The sequence below is a fragment of the Juglans microcarpa x Juglans regia genome, chromosome 8D (assembly GCF_004785595.1).
Source record: "Juglans microcarpa x Juglans regia isolate MS1-56 chromosome 8D, Jm3101_v1.0, whole genome shotgun sequence".
NCBI classification, from domain to species: Eukaryota; Viridiplantae; Streptophyta; class Magnoliopsida; order Fagales; family Juglandaceae; genus Juglans; species Juglans microcarpa x Juglans regia.
This window is the reverse complement of record NC_054608.1, coordinates 25393534-25418019: the sequence shown is the minus strand read 5'-3', so window position 1 is coordinate 25418019 and position 24486 is coordinate 25393534. Positions and strand designations below refer to the sequence as shown.

At 39.7% G+C, this 24486-nt stretch overlaps 2 long non-coding RNA genes and 1 pseudogene across 2 annotated transcripts; all 3 read left to right on the top strand.

The window, feature by feature from the left end:
- The first annotated feature begins 6836 nt into the window (after window positions 1–6836).
- On the top strand, window positions 6837–7458 carry LOC121242346 (annotated as a pseudogene).
- A 505-nt stretch (window positions 7459–7963) lies between these two features.
- On the top strand, window positions 7964–23531 carry LOC121242866. Its single transcript, XR_005936000.1, has 3 exons — window positions 7964–8161; window positions 9772–9775; window positions 23521–23531. It is a non-coding gene; the product is annotated as an uncharacterized LOC121242866 (long non-coding RNA).
- On the top strand, window positions 8317–8722 carry LOC121242865. Its single transcript, XR_005935999.1, has 2 exons — window positions 8317–8583; window positions 8683–8722. It is a non-coding gene; the product is annotated as an uncharacterized LOC121242865 (long non-coding RNA).
- Window positions 23532–24486: the final 955 nt, after the last annotated feature.

The following is a 24486-nucleotide window of genomic DNA, read 5'->3' as shown; positions in this document are numbered from 1 at the left end:
TTTCTTGTGTACCACTATTTAATAGTGAAGCTCTTTTCTGTGGATGTAAGCAGTTGCCGAACCACGTTAAATTCTTGGTGTCACTGAGTGCGTAGAGTGTACTCTTTTATTACCGCTTTTATCCCTTCCGCTGTGTTGATTTCCCCAACAAGTGGTATTAGGGCGATTGTTGGGAAGAGTTTTTTTTTACAGAAAACTCGTTTTTAGTGTGTAGCTCAGTTTTCAAATTTGAGCATACCACTGTGTTTGTCTCATCGAGACAAGAAAAGCGGTGAAAACCAGAGGCCGGAAGGATGCCGCACGCTCCCCCACACGCCGTCTGAAGATCGGAGAGTGAGCCCACTCTCGACACGCGCCACACGCGCCAAGGAGAGGACCGAGCGCGTTACCCCCACTCTCAGCACGCGCCACACGCGCTCCAGAGAGGACCTTGCGCGTGAAGTTCACGTGCCTGACGTTTCTACTGACTCCAGAACGCGCGTGAGTTACACTCGCCTACGCGTTCCACGCGCTCCAGTGAGGTTCTGGCATGTGAAGAACACGCGCCTACGCGCTGTTAGTCGCGCCACGTGTTGCACGCCCGACAGTGTTCCTGTTTTGATTCTTTTGCTCATTCCTTGTGCTATATGAGTCCGATTTTGACGAAACAAGACTCGTTTCCAACAAAATGAAGCGTTCCGGACACAACGGTGCTGTCCGTTTTGCGATATTCCACTTCAAAGATCCTGTACTTGCATTTTGTATTTAGAATCAGTCTAAATCCATGGAGGATTCAGCATCAGACGCCATGATAAAGCTGACTGCCTCAAACTATAGTCTTTGGAGGCCTCGGATGGAGGATCTATTGAACTGTAAAGATCTATCTGACCCTTTGGAAGATGAAGGGAAGAAGCCAGATGAAGTTACAGATCAAGTGTGGAGAAAGATGCACAAGAAGACTATCGGTCAGATCAGACAATGGATTGACCATAGTGTTTTTCACCACATGGCCCAGGAGACAGATGCATATAGCCTCTGGAAAAAGTTAGAGGATATGTATCAAGCTAAGACTGCTCGAAACAAGGCCCTCTTGATGAGACGGCTTGTTAACTTGAAGTTGAAGAGCGACACCTCTGTTGCCGAGCACACTAGTGAGTTTCAAAACCTAGTTAACCAGCTCGGATCCGTCAACCTGAATCTTGGCGATGAAGAACAAGCCCTGTTACTTCTCAGTTCATTACCAGATAGTTGGGAGACGCTGGTGGTCTCCCTCAGTAACTCTACTCCAGATGGCAAACTTACCATGACGATAGTTAAGGATGCCCTGTTTAATGAGGAGGCCAGACGAAAAGAGACAAGCATGAATCAAACTCATGTCCTTGTCACCGAGAGTAGAGAAAGGCCTCGAGGTGATGATAGAGGGAGAAGTGGAGGCAGAAACAGAGGAAAGTCTCAACCACGTGGAAGGTCCAGCAATAGCAGGAACCAGCAGACGGGTAACATGAAATGTTACCATTGTGGCAAAGAAGGCCACATAAGGAAAAACTGCCGCAAGTTTTTAAGGGAGCAAGGTCAAAGCAGTAAGCTGAAGAAAGAAGATGGTGAAACCCTTGTCACTCTTTCGGGAGATGTGGCAATACTCTCCACCAGTGACGAGACGTGTCTGCACGTTGCAAGCCATGATGTTGAGTGGGTGGTAGACACAGCAGCATCATACCATGCCACTTCCTATAGTGAATTTTTCACTACGTACAAAGCAGGAGACTTTGGTACGGTAAGGATGGGAAACGCCAGTTCCTCGAAGATCGTGGGAGTTGGCGAAGTGCAGATAAAAATCAACGTTGGTTGTACCATGGTGTTGAAAAATGTTCGACACATTCCTGACCTTCGGCTCAACCTGATTTCGGGAACAGCCCTTGATCGACTGGGCTATGACAGCTACTTCAGCAATGGCACTTGGAAGCTGTCATAAGGTGCCATGGTTGTTGCCCGAGGACATATTTGCGGTACGTTGTACAAGACCCATGTGAAGATTGATACTGATAGCCTCAATGCAGCAGAAGACGAGGCATCACCGAATCTATGGCACAAGAGACTCGGACACATGGGTGAGAAAGGGTTGGATACGCTTGCGAAAAAGGCACTCATCAAGGTTGCCAAAGGAATAGCATTAAACCCTTGTGAGTACTATTTGTTTGGCAAACAACGCAGAGTCTCGTTCAATTCCTCTACGAAGAGAAAATCAGAGTTGTTAAGTCTGGTACACTCTGATGTATGTGGTCCCATGGAAGAAGAGTCATTGGGAGGTAATAGATATTTCATGACATTCATTGATGATGCTTCACGAAAGGTCTGGGTATATGTTTTGAAGTCAAAGGATCAGGTCTTCGAGCACTTCAAGAATTTCCACACCCTAGTGGAAAGAGAGACGGGAAAGAAGTTGAAGTGCCTGCGAACAGATAATGGAGGAGAATATGTTTCCAAAAAGTTCGCTGCATACTGCGCTGATCGCAGTATTCGACATGAGAAGACGGTCCCATATACCCCTCAGCACAATGGTGTAGCCGAAAGAATGAATCGGACCATCATTGAAAGAACAATATGCATGCTCAGTATGGCTAAGTTACCAAAGCCATTCTGGGGTGAAGCTGTTCGTGCTGCCTGTTACCTGATCAACAGATCACCTTCCGCACCACTGGAATTTGAAGTTCCTGAGAAGGTTTGGTCTGGAAAAGATGTCTCTTACTCTCACCTGAGAGTGTTTGGGTGCAAAGCCTTTGCACACGTATCCAAGGAGCTGAGACAGAAGCTCGATGTCAAGTCAACTCCATGTATCTTTGTTGGATATGGAGATGAAGAATTCGGATACAAATTATGGGATCCAGTGACAAAGAGAATTGTCAGAAGTAGGGACGTTGTGTTCCATGAAAACCAGCATATAGGAACTGAAGCTTCCTCGATGTCAGTAGAGCTTAGTTCCTATACACATCCTGCACCATTACAGTTCGCCACAGATAATGAGGATATGCAGGAACGAGATCCAGAAGCAGAAGAAGAAGCTCAGGGTGTTGAGCAGGGGGAGCAAGAACCCTCTCCACTAGCAGCTGGTGTACCACCACAAGGGTTAGATGGTGATGAACCTCCTTTGGTTGATGAAACTCAACCAAAAAGATTGGCAAGAGGCCGCCTACTGATTCCGTCGATGAGATATCCGGAATCAGACTATATTCTGCTTATTGATGAGAGGGAGTCGGAGAGCTTCCAGGAAATTCAAACTCATGCTGATAGAAGCCTATGGGTGCAGGCAATGCAAGAAGAGATGAGTTCTTTGCAGAAAAATCAGACCTATGAGTTGGTGAAACTTCCTGAAGGAAAGAAAGCCCTAAAAAGCAAATGGATGTTCAAGCTAAAGAAAGATGGCCAAGGAAAGTTGATAAAGCACAAGGCCAGATTGGTTGTCAAAGGATTCCAACAGAAGAAGGGAATCGACTTTGACGAGATATTTTCCCCTGTGGTGAAAATGATGTCAATCCAAGTCATACTCGGATTGGTAGCCAGCTTGAATTTGGAACTCGAACAGATGGACGTGAAGACAGCCTTTCTCCATGGAGATTTGGAGGAGGAAATCTATATGGAGCAACCAGAAGGGTTTGAAGCTCTAGGGAAAGATCACTTAGTCTGCAAGCTAAAGAAGAGTCTCTATGGCCTCAAGCAAGCGCCGAGGCAATGGTACAAGAAGTTCGACTCATTTATGATGAGTCATGGTTACAAGAGACTTGTTGCAGATCAGTGTGTCTATGTTCGAAGGTTCCAGGATGACAAGTTTGTCATACTCCTTCTTTATGTTGATGATATGTTAATCGTTGGTGATGATAGGTCCAAGATTAACAAACTAAAGAAGGAACTATCCAAGTCTTTTGACATGAAGGACTTAGGCCCAGCACAGCAACTTTTGGGCATGAAGATTGTTCGTGATAGGAAAGTCAAAAGGGTGTGGCTATCACAACAAAAATATATTAAACGGATCATCAGACGTTTCAACATGGGAGATGCTAAGCCAGTCAATACTCCACTTGCTAACCACTTTAAGTTGAGCAAGAGCTCGTGTCCTTCTTCAAAGAAAGAGATTGAAGAAATGGAAGTAATTCCCTACTCTTCAGCAGTACGAAGCCTGATGTATGCAATGGTTTGTACCAGACCAGATATTGCTCATGTTGTAGGCATGGTGAGCAGATTCCTTTCAAATCCAGGAAAGGATCATTGGGAAGCAGTCAAGTGGATTCTCAGGTACCTAAAAGGTACATCGAAGATGTGCTTGTGTTTTGGGGGAGCTAAACCAGTTTTGGAAGGCAGGAGATCTGGATAGCAGGAAATATACTTCAGGATTTCTCTTCACTTTTGCAGGAGGAGCTGTCTCTTGGCAGTCTAAATTGCAGAAGTGTGTTGCTTTATCTACAACTGAGGCAGAGTACATTGCCGCAACGGAAGCTGGAAAAGAGATGTTGTGGATAAAGCATTTTCTCCAAGAACTAGGGGTTAGTCAAGAAGACTACACGGTACATTGTGATAGTCAAAGTGCTCTAGATTTGAGCAAGAATTCAATGTACCACTCCTGCACCGAGCATATTGATATCCGCTATCATTGGATACGCGAAGCAATGGAACAACAGCTATTGAAGCTTGTGAAAATCCATACGAAAGAGAATCCAGCGGACATGTTGACGAAGGTGGTTACAAGTGAGAAGCTTGAGCTATGCAGAGACATAGCTGGGATGGATAGCATCTAGGTAAATGGGCATGGAGGGGGAGAATTGTTGAAGTCCCTGCCCCAAGCAAGCAGTCAACAATGACTGCTTGCTTCTCAACCTCCAGCGTGCAGCGCCCAACGCCCAACTGTCTGTTGAATGCATATTAAATGCATTCATACGGTAATGCGATATACATTCGCTTATAAATTGAAGTTCCATGCAAGAGCTTCAATTCACACCCAAGGAAGAGAAGAGAAAAGAGAGAGAGCCTGGAGAGTTCTGAGAGAAAAGAAGAGAGTTGAGTTGAGTGGAGTGTGATCCTCCTCCTCTTTAATATTTTCTTGTGTACCACTATTTAATAGTGAAACTCTTTTCTGTGGATGTAGGCAGTTGCCGAACCATGTTAAATTCTTGGTGTCACTGAGTGCGTAGAGTGTACTCTTTTATTACCGCTTTTATCCCTTCCACTGTGTTGATTTTTCCAACAAGAGAGAGAGTGATGAGAGAGAGACCAACTAATAAAAGAGAGATTACGGGAGGGAAGAAAGCACGGTCTGAGGGAAAGAGAGAACTCATCGTGAGACCGTGAGAGGCGTGCAACGGAGATGAGTGACGGTGGCAAGTGGTTGAACAACAGAGAGAAGAGAGTGATGAGTGAGAGAGCAGAGAGAGAGAGAGATGCTTTGGGTGGCTGAAACTTATCCAATGAAGGAAGAAGAAGCAGCGGCACCGCGCGATGGAGGTTGAGTTTATGGTACTTCCAAGCTCGGCTAAGAATGGTGGGCAACAAGTTTCAAATCAACGGAGGCCAATCTCTAACAGGTTTGAGTTTATGGTTTGCTCTGTTTCGGAAGTGGGAAAACGGGGGATAATGGGCTGAGGAAAAAGCTGTGAAGTTACTGGGCTGTCCACCGTCGTCTAGCCACCATCGGGCAGCCCAGCTCCGTTGCGTCAATTCCCCATGGTGCCTCTGTTTTTCCTAGGGTAAGCCTCTGCCACACGCGTCTTCTTCTTCTCTATAGCGCAGCCACAACAGAATGCTTAGGGCTTCAGCCTTCAGTTTTCAAAATGACAAGAATGCCCTTAAAGCCCACAAGCTTAACTTGTTTTGGACTTAAACGTTTTATGATAAAGTTTTAACAAAATGTGTTAAAAATAGTATTTTCGTGGGCTTTAATTCCCACAAGTTAGTTTTTAAATTAAGCTTTGTTTTGAATCGGGTTGCTGAATTTTTTTAGTGCAATTGGGTTTGAATTAACTAGTTTATCATTGAAAGCCATATGGTTTGAATTAACTGGGTTTGTTTTAATGGTTGCTTATTCGCTAAACTTGCATTAATTTATGGTCTATTTTAATTTTATACTGTTGCACTTTCTACTTTATGAACAAATTGTAATTACTTTGTATATTTATTTAATTACTTGGCTGTTAAAATCTTGGTTATGTGTTCTTTTAGTTTAGTGGTAGTATTTATTATGGTGGCAGTGATGCTATTTTTATTTGTCTATGTTATTCTAATGTATCTTGACTTTAATTTTGAACTAATCTTTTTGTTTTCTAATGTATCCAAATATGTAATTATTATACTTACGGACCTATTATTATCCAAAGATATTTGCTAAAGTTTGCTTTTTTGTCTCTATGCATTAAATTATTCATTACTCACGGTTTTTTTAACAAATCATATTATTTTTGTAAAAAACCTATTTAACCCAGCTAGGCAAACATGCTTTGCACGTGCTCCTTACCTAGTGTGTGTATATATATATAAGTAGATTAAAGAAACCACCGAATAAAAATGACGAATACATGATTAAACTTGCCTGATGTCCTACCATGACTGTCATTTATTACATGATAGTAAAATTGTGCCTAGCTAGATCAAGTTCCTTTATGTCTTTTAAAGTAAGCAAGTCAAACTCATTTAATGTTTTCTTTTTAATCTTTTGCATTGATAGGGATGAATCTAACTTCATCAAAAAGATCGACCAAGAGGTTTCAAGGATAGTAAATTGTATGTACTTAAATGTTGCTTTGCATCCCATTAGAATAGAGTCTCGTGTAAACAACGTCAATATGCTTTTAAGTATTGGGAGAAAGGATACACGCATGGTAGGGATATTTGGAATTGGCAGAATTGGTAAGACGACTATTGCCAAAGCGACGTATAATCTCATTGCTGATCAATTTGAAGGTAGCTGCTTTCTTGCAAATGTTAGAGAAACTTCTAAATGAGAACTTTGTCTCATCCGATTGCAAGAGACAATTCTTCCTGAGATAATAGGAGATTCATGTTTGAAGATTCGCAATGTTGATCAAGGAATCAATGTGATAAAACAGAGACTTTGTCGTAAAAAGATTCTTTTAATTCTCGATGAAGTGGATCATTCGAACCAATTAGAAAAATTATATGAAAGATGTGATTGGTTTGGATTAGGAAGTTGAATCATCATAACAACAAGGGATCACCATCTACTAACTCAGCATAATGTTTATTTGACACATAATATGAAGGGATTGGGTCATGATGAAGCTCTTTAGCCTATATGCCTTCAAGAATGTTAGACCTAATGAAGGTTTTGTGGAACTCACAAAACTTGCGCTACATCATGCTAGGGGTCTTCCACTAGCTTTAATAGCGGTAGGCTCAAATCAATATGACAAAGATATATATTATTGGAAAAGTACAAAAGGATTCCGGAAGAAAATATCCAAGGAGTACTCAAAATAAGTTATGATGGATTAGATGAGTATGCACAGAAGATTTTTCTTGATATTGCATGTTTTTTCAGAGGAGAGAAAAGAGAATATGTCATTAAAATACTGGACAACTGTGGTTTTTTTCCAGATTTTGGTATAAAAAATCTCATTGATAAATGCCTCATAACTATTAATAGACATGACCAGTTGATGATGCATGATTTCCTTGAAGATATGGGTAGAGAAATTGTTCGAAAAGAATCACCCAAAGAACCTGGTAGACGTAGTAGGTTATGGTTTCATGAAGATGTTCAATACGTACTTGAAGAAAATATGGTACGATTTACTTCCAAAATACTACCTATTTTATTTCACTATTATTTCTTTTTATTCAAGTGAAGCTACTAGGAAATTAATTAAAAGAAACGGATTCAGAAATATACACACATATACTCGACATTAAAATGTCTTCAATGTTTTAATAGACACTTCTAAGAATAAATAAAATCACCAAAACCAGTTTCCCTTTACCCCATCTGTTAAGTGGGGGCAACATAATATGACTTATCTCTTTATAACTTTTTTTTTTGTATGAATTGAGTAACAGGTAAAAAGAAGATCAGTTACATAGATTTGACATTCGAGTGTGATCACTTACTTCAGGACATTTCAATAATAAATATAAGATTCTCTATTTTATGATCTAAAAACAGCAACATTTAAAGAAAGATATAGTTTAAGTTTGTTTCCTTTTATGAAATTGAAATGTACTTATATATTTTATCAAAACAAAACTTATAATTTTAGCAAGTGTTGAACTATAGAGAATTTTATCTTTAATTTTGATAGCACACTTATGCCTTCTCTCCCTAGGGCACAAAGCAAATTGAAGGCATATCGATCGATTTGCCTAGACACGATCAAATGATACGCTTGAGTCCCATGGTGTTTACAAAGATGAAAAAGCTCAGATTATTTATAAACCGCAATGCACGCTTTTGTGGCAAATTGAATTCTCTCCAATGAGTTAAGAGTTATTCATTGGCCTCATTATCCTTTACATTCTCTGCCATCTAATTTTCATGGAGAGAAACTTGTTGCTTTTAGGATGCCCAGAAGTTTGATTAAGAAGATAGATGAGGGCTTATTCTTTAAGGTATGATAGTTATTTTCTTCCTTGAAATTATGCTACAAACTTCCTTCAAGCTAGCTAATATTTTCTTTCCCATTAATTTTCTTCCTTCTTATTAAACAGAACTTTATGGCTATAGATTTCCATGGTTGTGAATTGTTAACAAAAATTTGGGATCTTTCATCATCCTCAAGTCTAAAGGAATTGATTCTTGGTGATTGTAGAAATTTAGTTGAGGTTCATGATTCAGTTGGGTTCCTTGACAAGCTTGTATAACTGAGCCTTGGTGGATGCTCTAACCTAAAGAGTTTGCCGAGAAGCTTCATGTTGAGATCTCTAAAACAACTTAACCTTGAAGGTTGTCCAAGCCTTCAAAAATTTCCTGAAATCGAGTGTAAAATGGGACATTTAAAGACGGTCCTTGTAAGAAAGGGGCACCCATAGTGGGCACCCCTTCACCTCCTATTGGGGGTTATGAAGTGGCTCTTAAGCCACTTCATGAGACTTGATGGCTGGCTCTTAATGGCCAGAAAGGGGGGTTACACTAGAGAGGCTATTTACATAGTCTCTCCCCTCTTTGGAAATGTGACTTGGATAAACAAGCTTTCTCTCTCAAATGGTTCTCCCTAGTCACGGCATCTAGGCTGTGAAACGTGTGAATGTTGCTCTGGTATTACCACGTAGCACACTCTACCATCGATGTAAAGATCGTGAACGAACAACGACATTGGATAATCTGTGGAACAACCGCACTAGATCCGAGATATTTCCTATGAGGTAATATCATTTCCCCTGTGCATTATGATCTAATATTTCTAACATTGGTATCAGAGCGCCATGGTTGTTCCCGATTTATACTTTGTCATCTTGATTTCTTTTGAGGAATATTTTTTCTATGATGTGATTTTTTATTCCAATGTTTTGTAATCACGAGCTGCCGAGGATGGTCATTGCGGTGGTAGCACTGCTGCACATGCAATGGATTTTGAAAGCAACGGCAGGCCGCAGCTAGGTCTGTATTGTCCACAACGGCGTGCGGCGTTGCATCCGGCACCCAAGCACAGAGCCTTGCGTGCCCATAGTGGTGCTGCGCAACCAACAGTGCTGCGCGAAAAGCATCGCCGCAACAGGTGCTGCGTCACAAGCAACGTCGTGGGTACACTATTGGTGCAGTGCTCACCCATGCTGAACATTGAACCGTGTTTAGCGCAGGGTCGTGCGCACCATGGAGGCGCACGCTTCTCCACAGAGCCGCTGTCCTCTGCTGCGCGCATGGTAGCATGCACCATGGTGGTGCTGCGGACTCTGTTGTGCGCAGAGGAGCAGGTCTCTCCAAAACACGGCAGTAAAGCTGCCTGCTATGAAGTCGGCAGCAGACATTGGCTGAGAGGGTGGCGACAGTTGAGTGTATTGTCTGGTGCATCGCGCTGCAACTGCCACTTTTGAATCGTAGCCTACGCAGCACCGTGGTGGTGCTGCCCACCTACACTGTGTGCAATGCGCACCAGGTGCAGCGAGGTGCTGCGGTGCTGCACACACCAGTGAGCAGTGGAAAAAGCCTGCACAGCGCATCACACACAGCTGTGTGACGCTGCCATGGTGCAGCACTGTACACAGTGCAACCCACTGTATGGGGGCGGCGCTGCCATGGCTTGGTTCCTCTGCCAGGACCTTCAGAGTCTTGGTTAATGGACACCCAGTGCAACTGGCGGCGGTTACATTTTTTTTTCTTCCGTTATATCTTCTGTAACCGTTGGAGGAAGAAGAAGAACAGTGCAATTTTTTTTATTTTTTATTTGGGTTAATATATACACGTGGCCTGCTAAATGGATTTGGGCCATTTTTTTTAAATCAAGCTTTGGGCCCGGCCCAGTAAACTTGTTTTCTACTAAACCCATTTGTTTTAATTAAAAAAAAAAAAAAAAAGAGGTCACTAAGCGATTTGGGCTATGAGCCCAGCAGGCACAGGCTTGCACAGCAACTGGGCGCCCATTGGCTGTCCAAAATTCAGTGGCACAAGTTTTTTTTTGCAATATGCTTAGATGGTGCTTTGAACTCAATACCTCACACACAAAGACTATAAGCTCAACCATTCGGGCTAGAGCTTATTATTGGTAAGTTTGCTGATTTTAGTTATTTATTTAGCGTATTATTGTGACATAAAATTTTTATTGAAATATTTTTGCATGTGATTATGTTATTAAATACATGCTTGCCATGATATTTTTTTGTTGTCACATTTTTTTTTTGCATTTTATTTTACGTTATAAATTGCCGAGATTATTATTTTTGTGAATAATAATTATTTGGATGAAATGTGATGTGATTATTTTTAATACATGTATTGTGATTGCATGTAATTGTGAGCTTAATTTATTTTTTGTTCTGACTTAGATTAACACGGAAAATTTCTTAGATGTGTGTGTAATTAGATGTGCATAGTTTAGTAACTTTGAGATAACCATGAAGAAAGCCTAGAGATTATTTATACGACTTAATCGTCGCATTAATCTCCTCCATGAGCAATAGTTGGAAACAAATAAAGATTATTGTGAGTGTCAGATTGTCTTAGACCATCATTATTGTGAAACCTCTAAAATGTTTAGAGTAAAATTGGAAGTGCGCGTAGGACGCTTGCACTATAATTTTTTATGGAAGTTGATGGGATCAACTGTCAGATAGAGCTAAACCACTATTTTGCCTTTGAATCTTGTGGGTAATAACAGAAGTTGCGTGTTGTTTTGGTAACGCAAAGATTAATTGCCCCTATATTTGAGGTTGAGCATATAATCTTGAAGCAACTTAGATTAACTCACAGATAAATATATACCCTCTCTACTTGCTAGTATGTTTGGCAAGTCAGGACATTAAAATTTGAGTGTGCAGGAGTGTTGAGGACATTCTTAATTGGCACATTCATTTTTAAAGTTTTTATCAATGCACCTATATGTGGTACTAGCACTGGTAATCTTGCTCAAGTTTTATTTCTCTCTAGCGAGAACAAATAGGTTCTTGCAGATATATAAACTTTGGAGCACCCGTTGAGAGTAATAATACCAAGCACCTTGGAGGTTTCCATGGTAACTGTGGCAAAAGTCTGAATAATTAGGTACGACTTAAAAAAAGCCTAAAAATCTTGCTCGTGGTTGCATTGATGCAAGACAGGTTTTAGGCTAAAATAATTTCTTACAAAACTTTTCTTTTCTCTCCTATAGTGGATTGGAGAATATGAAAAATATTGGGTATCCAAGAAATAAGGATATATCGCTAGTTAGCGTCTCAGCAAACTTAATTTGCGACTTCAAGGTTTCATATAAATCTCTTGCACTCAACAAAAGCATGTGAGATAACCATAATTTATTTTTCATTAAGGGTAAAGCGATTAGGGCCTTTGCCCACAAAGACAATCATAATAGTCTAGTCATTACTTTTAACGACAATCGCATCAAAACTCACTTAACAAAGTAAGTCATATTTACCCTCTAATAAAATCTTAACCTCTAACTCCCATGAGCAAACCATAATGGAAACACCAAACAATATAGACAAAACTAGATTCTTTAGTATTTTCCATCTCATCAATTGTCCATGGATTTTGAACAAGAGCTCCTAGAAACTGTTTTTCTTATAAACAGTCTCACAAGACATGAAACCTGAGCTTCTTTTCACAAACCCATGTCCATCACCTAGTAGTATGGAAAACCTCTTATTAGGCGACAATTAATTATTTAAGACAACCAGTTCGCAATATCTCTTATGATAACACTTTTCTAATATTGTCAACAACGTTCAAAGAACCACATTTTATTCAATAGGTCGTTTAAAAAAAACGACTAGGTACATTGGGTATCTTTGAATAGATGGTTTGTTTAGGCCGCATGTAAACAGCACCAGCAACATTCATTCGCTTTATGTACCAAAATAGTACTAGCAACAATCATGCGCTCAAAGTACTTCATGCCTAAACATCACAAAAGCGAACCATCTAATTCTCCTCTGAGAATCAGCTATTTAACACCTTCAAGAAAAGTTTCAATAAATATGCGATCAATAGCTATCTAACTGCAACTCAATTAGTGCCAAGAGATGGATCTATACCTCTATCAATTAGATCAACAACCCCAGATCGGATCATATAAGCGAAGCAAATCTAAGATTCTATGTTGGGATTCCTACTATGTGAATTCAATATCTTTAGCGGAGCGATATTACAAAATATTCTCTTCTAGTCTCTAAAAACGACGAGAGAATATTGATATAAAGCTACCACGCTATTTAAGAGAATCTTTATATTCTATAACTTTTGGGAGTCACTATCACTAATGGTACACCTTAACTCAAAGGTATACTCCCACTATTTTCGGCGATCTTATATAAAAATAATTTCAAAAATATTAAGGTTAAGGTAATGTGGAATGAAACATTATGAAAGCGTTCTTCCCAAAAATAAGTGTTACAAAAATCCACAATTATTACAAAACAATGGAATAAAAAATCACATCATAGAAAAAATATTCCTCAAAAGAAATCAAGATGACAAAGTATAAATCGGGAACAACCATGGTGCTCTGAAAATAACAACCATGGCGCTCTGAAAATAACATAAATTGCTGAATAACATAAAAGAACAACCATGGCTCCCTTTTATTTCTAAAATAACATAAAATGAATTTCTTCGATTAGAGAAGAAATTTTTTTTTATGTTATTTTAGAAATACTAGATCAGAATGCACAGCAGAAGCGATATTACCTTATAGGAAATATCTTGGATCTAGTGCGGTTGTTCCACGGATTATCTAGCGTCATTGTTCGTCCACGATCTTTGCATCGATGGTGGAGTGTGCTACGTGGTAATAGCAGAGCAACACTCACACGTTCCACAGCCTAGATGCCGTGACTAGAGAGAACCATTTGAGAGAGAAAGCTTGTTTTTCCAAGTCACATTTCCAAAGAGGGGGAGAGACTATGTAAATAGCCTTTCTAGTGTAACCCCCCTTTCTGGCCATTAAGAACCAGCCATCAAGCCTCATGAAGTGGCTTAAGAGCCATTTCATAACCCCCAAGAGGAGGTGAAGGGGTGCCCACTATGGGTGCCCCTTTCTTACATCTCCCACTCACACATAGTGGGCAAGACCCCAGGTCTGCATCTCTCAATATGTTCTCAATCTTGTTCATACTGGCAAATAGGCCGTGCGACCATCGAGCACAGTTGTAAAAGAAAAATGGGAGCACTATACCAAATCTCTCCAATAGAAGACCAGCATAGCAACATCCCTAAAAGTGTCTCGTTATGCCCCGACTCATTTGGTCACATCAGACTAAGCATCCATAATCCCTCTCGAGTTCAAATGACTCAGAGCAATGCTCAATCTCCATAAAACATGATGTACTCACAGCTATATCGCAACTCCCAAGAAGCGACATAACTTGCCGGCAATGAGTACACACCATTATCGATGTGTTACCAAATAGTCTTCCCTTCGCACTCATGTCATTTAGTTTCAGTCTAGTCGCTTTCCCAGCAATGCCTCTTTAGACTGCATCATACATGGCCATAGATAACATGCCAAAGTAGCAGACACTAAAACATCAACCTCGTAACGTAGTCAAAGGTCTCCTAAGGGCATAAATAAATTAAGGTCATCAATTATAACCTACTGGACTCACACGGTGAGGAAGCAGGGAACCATTCACTCACCTCTACTGTTGGTCGCAAAAGCACATGTAGTATAAAATACATGTTACGGTGGATTTCTCTTTCCGAAGAAAAAGCGTATATCTAATCTCAATATACCGTACAGATCTTAGTCTAGTCGCTATCTCAACGCCTAACCCGAGTCCCTCCATTTGCTCGCTATCCAATACGCCAAAGAGGATCTCGTATCTGGCTTAAACCACAGGCTACATGAATTGTGGGTAACCATGCACGGTCCTTAGACCTCATATTAGTTCCCACTAAGGCGACATATCTTTTGTGTCTTACAACTTATCCCTCTCTGGACAAGTACCGAGTGACACATTGTCTCATCTTTGCTCGCTACCTCTTTATAGCGCCAAAGGCGATCGCTCGTGTGAGTGAGCCGATCTAAACCTGTCAATGTACCTTTTTCACCATAACTCCTAAATTTATGGTGAATGTGTGTGCTTACCAAAGAATGCTTCTAATCACGCCACATGATTATAGAACACATCAGTATCATGTGCATGACGAGCAATACCGTGAGGTACAGAGAAATCACATGGTCAACAACAAATTATTAAACCACAACTCTCAAGTGGTGTTTAATGACCATTTCTCTCCATGCGCATTCTAATGTGTAGTAACTTTTCAAAACATGCTCCTACCAAGAGACTCATCTTTTACATGTAAAAGTCCTTTGCAAACCCATGAAGTCAGCGATGACTCATCGCGAATCTAATTTAGGTCAAACTCACAATATAAGCCGTAGATTCTAGTCAGCAAGTCTAACTGCGATTTTTAAGAATCTACAAGGTGACCTCAAATGTTATTCAGCAAACTTAATTTACGACTTCAAGGTTTCATATAAATCTCTTGCACTCAACAAAAGCATGTGAGATAACCATAATTTATTTTTCATTAAGGGTAAAGCGATTAGGGTCTTTGCCCCCTAAGACAATCATAATAGTCTAGTCATTACTTTTAACGACAATCGCTTCACAAACTCACTTAACAAAGTAAGCCATATTTACCCTCTAACAAAATTTTAACCTCTAACTCCCATGAGCAAACCATAATGGAAACACCAAACAGTATAGACAAAACTAGATTCTTTAGTATTTTCTATCTCAATAATTGTCTATGGATTTTGAACAAGAGCTCATAGAAACTGTTTTTCTTATAAACAGTCTCACAAGACATGAAACCTGAGCTTCTTTTCACAAACCCATGTCCATCACCTAGTAGTATGGAAAACCTCTTATTAGGCGACAATTAATTATTTAAGACAACTAGTTCGCAATATCTCTTATGATGACACTTTTCTAATATTGTCAATAACGTTCAAAGAACCACATTTTATTCAATAGGTCGTTTAAAAAAAACGACTAGGTACATTGGGTATCTTTGAATAGATAGTTTGTTTAGGCCGCATGTAAATAGTACCAGCAACATTCATTCGCTTTATGTACCAAAATAGTACTAGCAACAATCATGCGCTCAAAGTACTTCATGCCTAAACATCACAAAAGCGAACCATCTAATTCTCCTCTGAGAATCAGCTATTTAACACCTTCAAGAAAAGTTTCAATAAATATGTGATCAATAGCTATCTAAATGCAACTCAATTAGTGCCAAGAGATGGATCTATACCTCTATCAATTAGATCAACAACCCCAGATCGGATCATATAAGCGAAGCAAATCTAAGATTCTATGTTGGAATTCCTACTATGTGAATTCAATATCTTTAGCGGAGCGATATTACAAAATATTCTCTTCTAGTCTCTAAATGACGAGAGAATATTGATATAAATCTACCACGCTATTTAAGAGAATCTTTATATTCTATAACTTTTGGGAGTCACTATCACTAATGGTACACCTTAACTCAAAGGTCTACTCCCACTATTTTTGTTGATCTTATATAAAAATAATTTCAAAAATATTAAGATTAAGGTAATGTGGAATGAAACATTATGAAAACATTCTTTCCAAAAATAAGTGTTACAAAAATCCACAATTCCCCACCCTCGCCGAAAATACGAGTAATTTTCTTGACTCAACCAAAAAATGATCAAGCTGAGATCCTCTCGATTTTTAATAGAATTCACGTTTGCACAAAATAGTCACTCAGCCTTTCTCAAAAGCGAATGAACTCGATCTAAGGACGACAAATCAAAATTAAGGCTGCAACCCCATATTACATCAACCCAAGTGTGATATAACAACTGCTTTGCGCCATAATTCATTTATAACACCATTCTCAGCAAGTCAATAAACTGCGAGATAATTGTTCTCATCATATAACTCATACGATTGCCATTTTTTAAAAAAAAAATTTAATTGAAAAATATATTTTCATAGAAAAAATTTTAGATCGCATTTATATGATGAAACAACATATTTATTATCAAAGTCCTTAGTATGCATGTATAGGAACTTTCACATAGAAAATGCTCATATTGCCTTTTCTCTTTGACTTTACTAATCCAAGGAGAGGGATCTCATTAGCGAGAAAATATTCAATTTCTCAAGCTCACACCCATCATCCTAAGCCTCAATGGCATATTTTAGTATATCATTTCCCCACCCGAGAAATAATACCACTGAGTCAATGAGTAACCGTCCAACTTCTAAACCTCTAGGAATTCTCACTAACACCGCTACTTTCAATAAGGCTTAAATCAAATTAGGTCTAGACTTATTTAATATCGCATTAAAAGCACTAAAAAATATTGCTTTTTGCAACAAATGCAGTATGCGACGTTTTAGCCGCTAACTAGTGATATATCTTTATTTCTTGCATACTCAATATTTTTCATATTCTCCAATCCACTATAAGAGAGAAAAGAAAAATTTTGTAAGAAATTATTTTAGCCTAAAACCTGTCTTGCATCAATGCAACCACGAGCAAGATTATTAGGCTTAATTTAAGTCGTACCTAATTATTCAAACTTTTGCCACAGTTACCATGCAAACCTCCAAGGTGCTTGGTATTATTACTCTCAACGGGTGCTCCAAAGTTTATATATCTGCAAGAACCTATTTGTTCTCGCTAGAGAGAAATAAAACTTGAGCAAGATTACCAATACTAGTACCACATAGAGGTACATTGATAAAAACTTTAAAAAATGAATGTGCCAATTAAGAATGTCCTCAACACTCCTGCACACTCAAATTTTAATGTCCTGACTTGCCAAACATACTAGCAAGTAGAGAGGGTATATACTTATCTGTGAATTAATCCAAGTTGCTTCAAGATTATATGCTCAACCTCAAATATAGGAACAATTAATCTTTGCGTTACAAAAACAACACGCAACTTCTGTTATTACCCACAAGATTCAAAGGCAAAATAGTGGTTTAGCTCTATCTGACAGTTGATCCCATCAACTTCCATAAAAAATTATAGTGCAAGCGTCCTACGCGCACTTCCATTTTTCTTTTTTTTTTTGAAAAAAAAAGAGGTCACTGAGCGATTTGGGCTATGAGCCCAGCAGGCACAGGCTTGCACAGCAACTGGGCGCCCATGTGGGTGCGGCCCATTGGCTGTCCAAAATTCAGTGGCACAAGTTTTTTTTGCATTATGCTTAGATGGTGCTTTGAACTCAATACCTCACACACAAAGACTGTAAGCTCAACCATTCGGGCTAGAGCTTATTATTGGTAAGTTTGCTGATTTTAGTTATTTATTTAGCATATTATTGTGACATAAAATTTTTATTGAAATATTTTTGCATGTGATTATGTTATTAAATACATGCTTGCCATGATATTTTTTTGTTGTCACATTTTTTTTTGGCATTTTATTTTACGTTATAAATTGCCGAGATTATTATTTTTGTGAATAATAATTATTTGGATGAAATGTGATGTGATTATTTTTAATACATGTATTGTGATTGCATGTAATTGTTAGCTTAATTTATCACTTATATTGTTAGACTATTTTTTTTGGAATTGTCTTCAATTTTTTAGAATGTGATAAATTTAAAGGATTAAGTAGCCCGAGTTTGATTAGTCCATGCTTCTGATTGGCTTAAATGAATTTCTTCGATTAGAGAAGAAATTTTTTTTTATGTGACTAACTCGGTAGATTGCTTATCCTAGTGGGAGTATGGTTGAGATTAATTTGGAATTAATCTCCTATACGATATAAATTTGCGCGAAAATTAAATTAGAAATTAATAATTAGACATTGAGGCGCAAGAGATGATTAAGAAGCTTAGCGAATTTTCGATCTTGCGACATGTATTAATTATTTTTGTTCTTACTTAGATTAATGCGGCAAATTTCTTAGATGTGTGTGCAATTAGATGTGCATAGTTCAAAAACATTTGAGGTCACCTTGTAGATTCTTAAAAATTGCAATTAGACTTGCTGACTAGAATCTACGGCTTATATTGTGAGTTTGACCTAAATGAGATTCGCGATGAGTCATCACTGACTTCATGGTTGTGCAAAGGACTTTTACATGTAAAAGCTGAGTCTCTTTGTAGGAGCATGTTTTGAAAAGTTACTACACATTAGAATGCGCATGGAGAGAAATGGTCATTAAACACCACTTGAGAGTTGCGGTTTAATAATTTGTTGTTGACCATGTGATTTCTCTGTACCTTACGGTATTGCTCGTCATGCACATGATACTGATGTGTTCTATGATCATGTGGCGTGATTAGAAGCATTCTTTGGTAAGCACACATATTCACCATAAATTTAGGAGTTATGGTGAAAAAGGTATATTGACAGGCTTAGATCGGCTCACTCACACGAGCGATCGCCTTTGGCGCTATAAAGAGGTAGCGAGCAAAGATGAGACAATGTGTCACTCGGTACTTGTCCAGAGAGAGATAAGTTGTAAGACACAAAATATATGTCGCCTTAGTAGGAACTAAGATGAGGTCTAAGGATCGTGCATGGTTACCCACAATCCATGTAGCTTGTGGTTTAAGCCAGATGCGAGATCCTCTTTGGCGCTTTGGATAGCGAGCAAATGGAGGGACTCGGGTTAGGTGCTGAGATAGTGACTAGACTAAGATCTGTACGGTATATTGAGATTAGATATATGCTTTTTCTTCGGAAATAGAAATTCACCGTAACATGTATTTTATATTACATGTGCTTTTGCGACCAACAGTAGAGGTGAGTGAATGGTTCCCTGCTTCTTCACCGTGTGAGTCCTGTAGGTCATAATTGATGACCTTAATTTATTTATTCCTTTATGAGACATTTGACTATGTTACGAGGTTGATGTTTTAGTGTCTGCTACTTTTGGCATGTTATCTATGGCCATGTATGATGCGGTCTAAAGAGGCATTGCTGGGAAAGCGACTAGACTGAAACTAAATGACATGAGCGCGAAGGGAAGACTATTTGGTAACACATCGATAATGGTGTGTACTCATTGCCGGCAAGTTATATTGCTTCTTGGGAGTTACGATATAGCTGTGAGTACATCATGTTTTATGGAGATTGAGCGTTGCTTTGAGTCATTTGAACTCGAGAGGGATTATGGATGCTTAGTCTGATGTGACCAAATTAGTCGCGGCATAACGAGACACTTCTAGGGATGTTGCTATGCTGGTCTTCTCTTAGAGAGAATTGATATAGTGCTCCCATTTTTCTTTTACAGCTGTGCTCGATGGTCGCACGGCCTATTTGCCAGTATGAACAAGATTGAGAACATATTGAGAGATGCAGACCTGGGATCTTGCCCACTATGTGTGAGTGGGAGATGTAAGAAAGGGGCACCCATAATGGGCACCCCTTCACCTCCTCTTGGGGTTATGAGTGGCTCTTAAGCCACTTCATAAGGCTTGATGGCTGGCTCTTAATGGCTAGAAATGGGGGTTACACTAGAGAGGCTATTTACATAGTCTCTCCCCCTCTTTGGAAATGTGACTTGGATAAACAAGCTTTCTCTCTCAAATGGTTCTCCCTAGTCACGGCATCTAGGCTGTGAAACGTGTGAATGTTGCTCTAGTATTACCACGTAGCATACTCCACCATCGATGCAAAGATCGTGAACGAACAACGACACTGGATAATTTGTGGAACAACTGCACTAGATCCGAGATATTTCCTATGAGGTAATATCATTTCTGCTGTGTGCATTCTGATCTAATATTTCTAACAGTCCTTTTAAATGAAACTGTAATAGAGGAGCTGCCTTCATCCATCAGGTACCTCTCAGGTCTCCAAGAGTTATCTCTAAAAGACTGCAAAAGCCTTGTGCTTCTCCCAGGTAGTATTTTTTTAGTTGCAACATCTAGAGGAGCTTTGGGTAAATGATTGTCCAAATGTTGTAAACTTTGGCTAAGGGGAGGGGAATAATCGACAACTCATGCCATTTCCTGTGTCTACAGTGTTGGCTTCAATGAACATTTCAAGCAATTCCAGTGATATTGATTGTTTCTCGATGGCATTTCCGTCGCTGGCACATTTGAATCTTCTCAACTGTCCTTTATCAGAATCAAATTTATTTAGGACATTTAATTACTCGACCACATTGTGAGAGTTATATCTATCTTAGGTTTACATTTAATAGTGATCCAATCGTGAAAGCAATCTTCAAGAGTTGTGGAATCCATGTGATATTCAAGCATGAAAAGAATGTAAAAGATCATGGAGTAGATCCAATGGATGGTATTCAACTTTCTAAGAGACGTTGAGCTGAATGTCAACATAACATGGATCTTGATGATGATTGGTACGTTCAACAAAGGAGGCATTTTGGGTTTGGAGGAGGTACTTTACTTGATGATGATTTCAACGAAGACTTGGATTGTTATGCAACGAGGGTGGTAGTAAGTGCCAGCTGGGGGTTTATATCATGAATGATGAGCACATCGAGATATGAACAATTGATGCAAACCCAAATTGAAATGGGGACCGGGTCCAAATCCTGCTTGATTGCACCAAACTATCTTAAGAAGGTGAATCTATACAAATATGACAAGACAGCTTAATCTTCATTGGATTGGCAATATTAGTTGTTTTGAGAACTTTTTGCATTCTTAGGAAATTTATTGTTTTAAGTTTTGAAACTATTCTGATTTTGATTTTGACCAAATTATTGGCAGAAATATTGTTTACTTATACATTTAATTTTCATGTAATAACTTAGATTTTTCCTTTTTGAAAAAATTATCATAATTCAGAATTTTGAAGCTATTTAAACCTTGTGGGCTCCATGAAATAATTTTGAATTTTACCCTGCCAACGATCGTGATTTGGGTTTCGATACGATGTTCATTGTGGTTATCCATAGAATAAATAATAAATAAGCAAATAAAAATAAATAAAGGGAGACACATAAATTTACGTGGTTCGGCATAATACCTACGCCCACTGGTTGTTTGGGGGCTAAATCCACTATAATGGGTGATTTTACAATCTCTCATAGCTCACATATCTCACAATACAATGGAGGAATTTATGAAAGTTCCTTTGTAGTTGTTATGTGTGGTAGAGTTTGTACGTAGGGAGCTTCTGTGGAGAGCCTCTCTAGAAAGCTTATGGAGAGTTCGTAAGATTTGTGGGGATCTCCTTATTATATAGATGTCTATTTCTTTGGAGTGATTGAGTCTAACTTGCCTTGTGAAGCCTTTTACTTTTAGAAGTCTGAGTCTCTTTCCTTTTAAGATTCTGTGTACCTTTCCTCTTAGGAGAGTTTGAGTCAACTCGTCTTATCTATTCTTGGCGTTATCTCTTACCTAAATTATAGACTGCTGATTTGACCCTTACAGATTGCTCGCGATTTTTAAGGGCGATTAGCTGGACAAGAAGGCATTGAGAATCTTCAACTTAATAATCTGCAAAAGAAATTTTAAAATTGGTTATTGGTTTCCTGTTTGGTCCTTGGTTTCTATTTGTTTTGTCCTAAGTGATAAGGAGCTCAACTTGGAGAGATAGGCAAGAGATGTACTAAACCGCAGTAGGTGCGAGCACAGAGCTCTAATTTGGCGGGAGATGTACTTGACTGCATTAGGTGTGAGTGCAAAGCTCTGATTTAGCAGGAGATGTACTCGATAGCAGTAGGTGTGAGCGTGGAGTTTGGTTTTGAGTTTGTTTACTTGTGTGGATGTTTGCCTGAGAGATTGTTTATTGTCGGCAAATAGTGCATATTTTCATGATTGGTTTTTTGTGAGTATTTCTGTGATCGTTTTCGCTATTGTTGGCAGTAGTTGATTTTCTAGCCCTAGGCATAAATTGGTGTTCCCATTTTGGAGTTGATGTTGTAGTTTATTTGCAGTAACCCACACTCAAGTGGTCAAGAAGCCTGTCGATTTTCTAGGTCCATCTTAGGCAGTTGCCGAGGGAAACCCGCCCAAGGCGGTTTTGGAGCTCGGAGGCTCGTTCCTGAAGATAACTCTTGGGGTCGGTTGTGGCACGAGTGTAAACACTCAGCGTTTGCTAGAGAAGATGTTGTGCTTGTATTGCTGTCTAGGTGAGAAGACCTGTTGGGCGCTTGGGAGGTTGGGTGGACCTTGACCTTTTCTGCCTGTTGGCTTGTCACGAGGGAGGTTCGGCACTCTGATGACTTGTCCTACTTGTTGACTCTCGGAGAGGTGTCAGTGGGGTCGAGTGGTCCTTGACCTTTCCCTTTTTCTTTGGCATCACGAGTCTTTCGACTCATCATTGGGGTTTAAGGGTCGCGTGGTCTGTTGACCTCTGCGCCCTTTTTCCTAGCACCGCGATTGGACTCGTCATTGGTATTTAAGGATTGCGTGGTCTCTTGACCTCCGAAACCTTTTTCCTGGGAATTGTGAGTCTTTAAAATCGTCATTGGTGTTTAAAGATTGCATGGTCTGTTGACCTCTACGCCCTTTTTTGTAGGCACCGTGAGTCTTTAGACTTATCATTAATGTTTAAGGATTGCGTGGTGTCTTGACCTAAGCGCCCTTTTTCTTGGACACCACAAGTTTTTAACTCATCATTGGTGTATGGAGGATGCTCGACCGCACAATTGTGGCGGGAGGTTGAGTTCGATCGTCCTGAGAGGTTTTCATTGAAAGCAAAATAGGTTAGAGTAATACAAATTATAAGTTTGAGATTTGTAAACCTGAGCCATTTTGCTAGAGTGTGGTGAAGGCTGGTGATGCATGGGCGATACTTGTGAGTGGCCATGCTTTAGCACTGATGAAGGCCCAGGATGCTTGCAATCGATACCGAGTAGTCTATTATGATGCAAACAGATTAAGAAGCCTAGGAGGGGTTTTTGTAGCCGATGTTCCATACCATGCGAACGATTTCTGCAAAGTATATTCCTGAGGCGTATAGCCACTTGGATTCTTGTGGAATCTCGAGGAGTTTCATGGAGAAACCTCTAAAAACCAAATTTATTAGCGTAAATAAAACTAAAATCTCAAGTTTGAAAGAGACAAACCAGGATGATTTAGTCGATGCTTTGATCTCTTTTGTAGCGGTGTTGATTGTCCGTATTGTAATGATGATTTTTCTTTTTCACATATCCCTTTGGCTTTGCTTGTATGAACTGGGACTCATGGGTGAGCCTAGACGCTTGAGCAATTAAAGTGCACTATTCTTGTCTCCATGTTCTTGCTCATTCGCTTCGAAAGGAATTATTTAATTTATAAAAATTTTTGTTCCCCTATGATGGTTGGATCCATCGCCTTTCACCTACTCCATTGGATGCTCTTTCTCGCCACAATTAGTTGCTCGCAGGCATCATCTAAACTCTTTCTCGCCATGGTTATTTGCTTGTCATCTTTGCCTACCACAATCAATTGTCTTGCATGCGTCATCGCCCGCCATGGGTAGTGAACTACTTGGCGAGGCTGTTGCTTGCCGCAAGGCACTTCACGTTGGTTGCCATAGCTCGGCCATAAGTGCATCGGGTGAGGCTTGTTACTACATGCTCGTTGCCCATTAGAAATGATGCATGCTTGTTGTCTGCCACAAGGGTGGCGAGCTGGGAAGAGTGAGGTCATTCCTTGCCTTTGTGGGAGCTGGCATGCAATAGAAATAATCTTCTTCAGTCTGTGGCTTCTCGTGGCAGGAATGTGGTGCCCACATTGCCATGTAGTCGCTTGCAAAATACACCTCCTGTGGTGGTTGGATCCGTCGCCTTTCACTTACTCCATCAGATGCTCTTTCTTGCCATAATCAGTTGCTTGCGGGCATCATCTAACCTCTTTCTCTAAGTGGTTATTTGCTCGTCATCTTTGCCCACCGTGCTCTTTCTTACTATGGTTATTTGCTCGTCATCTTTACCCGCCACAATCA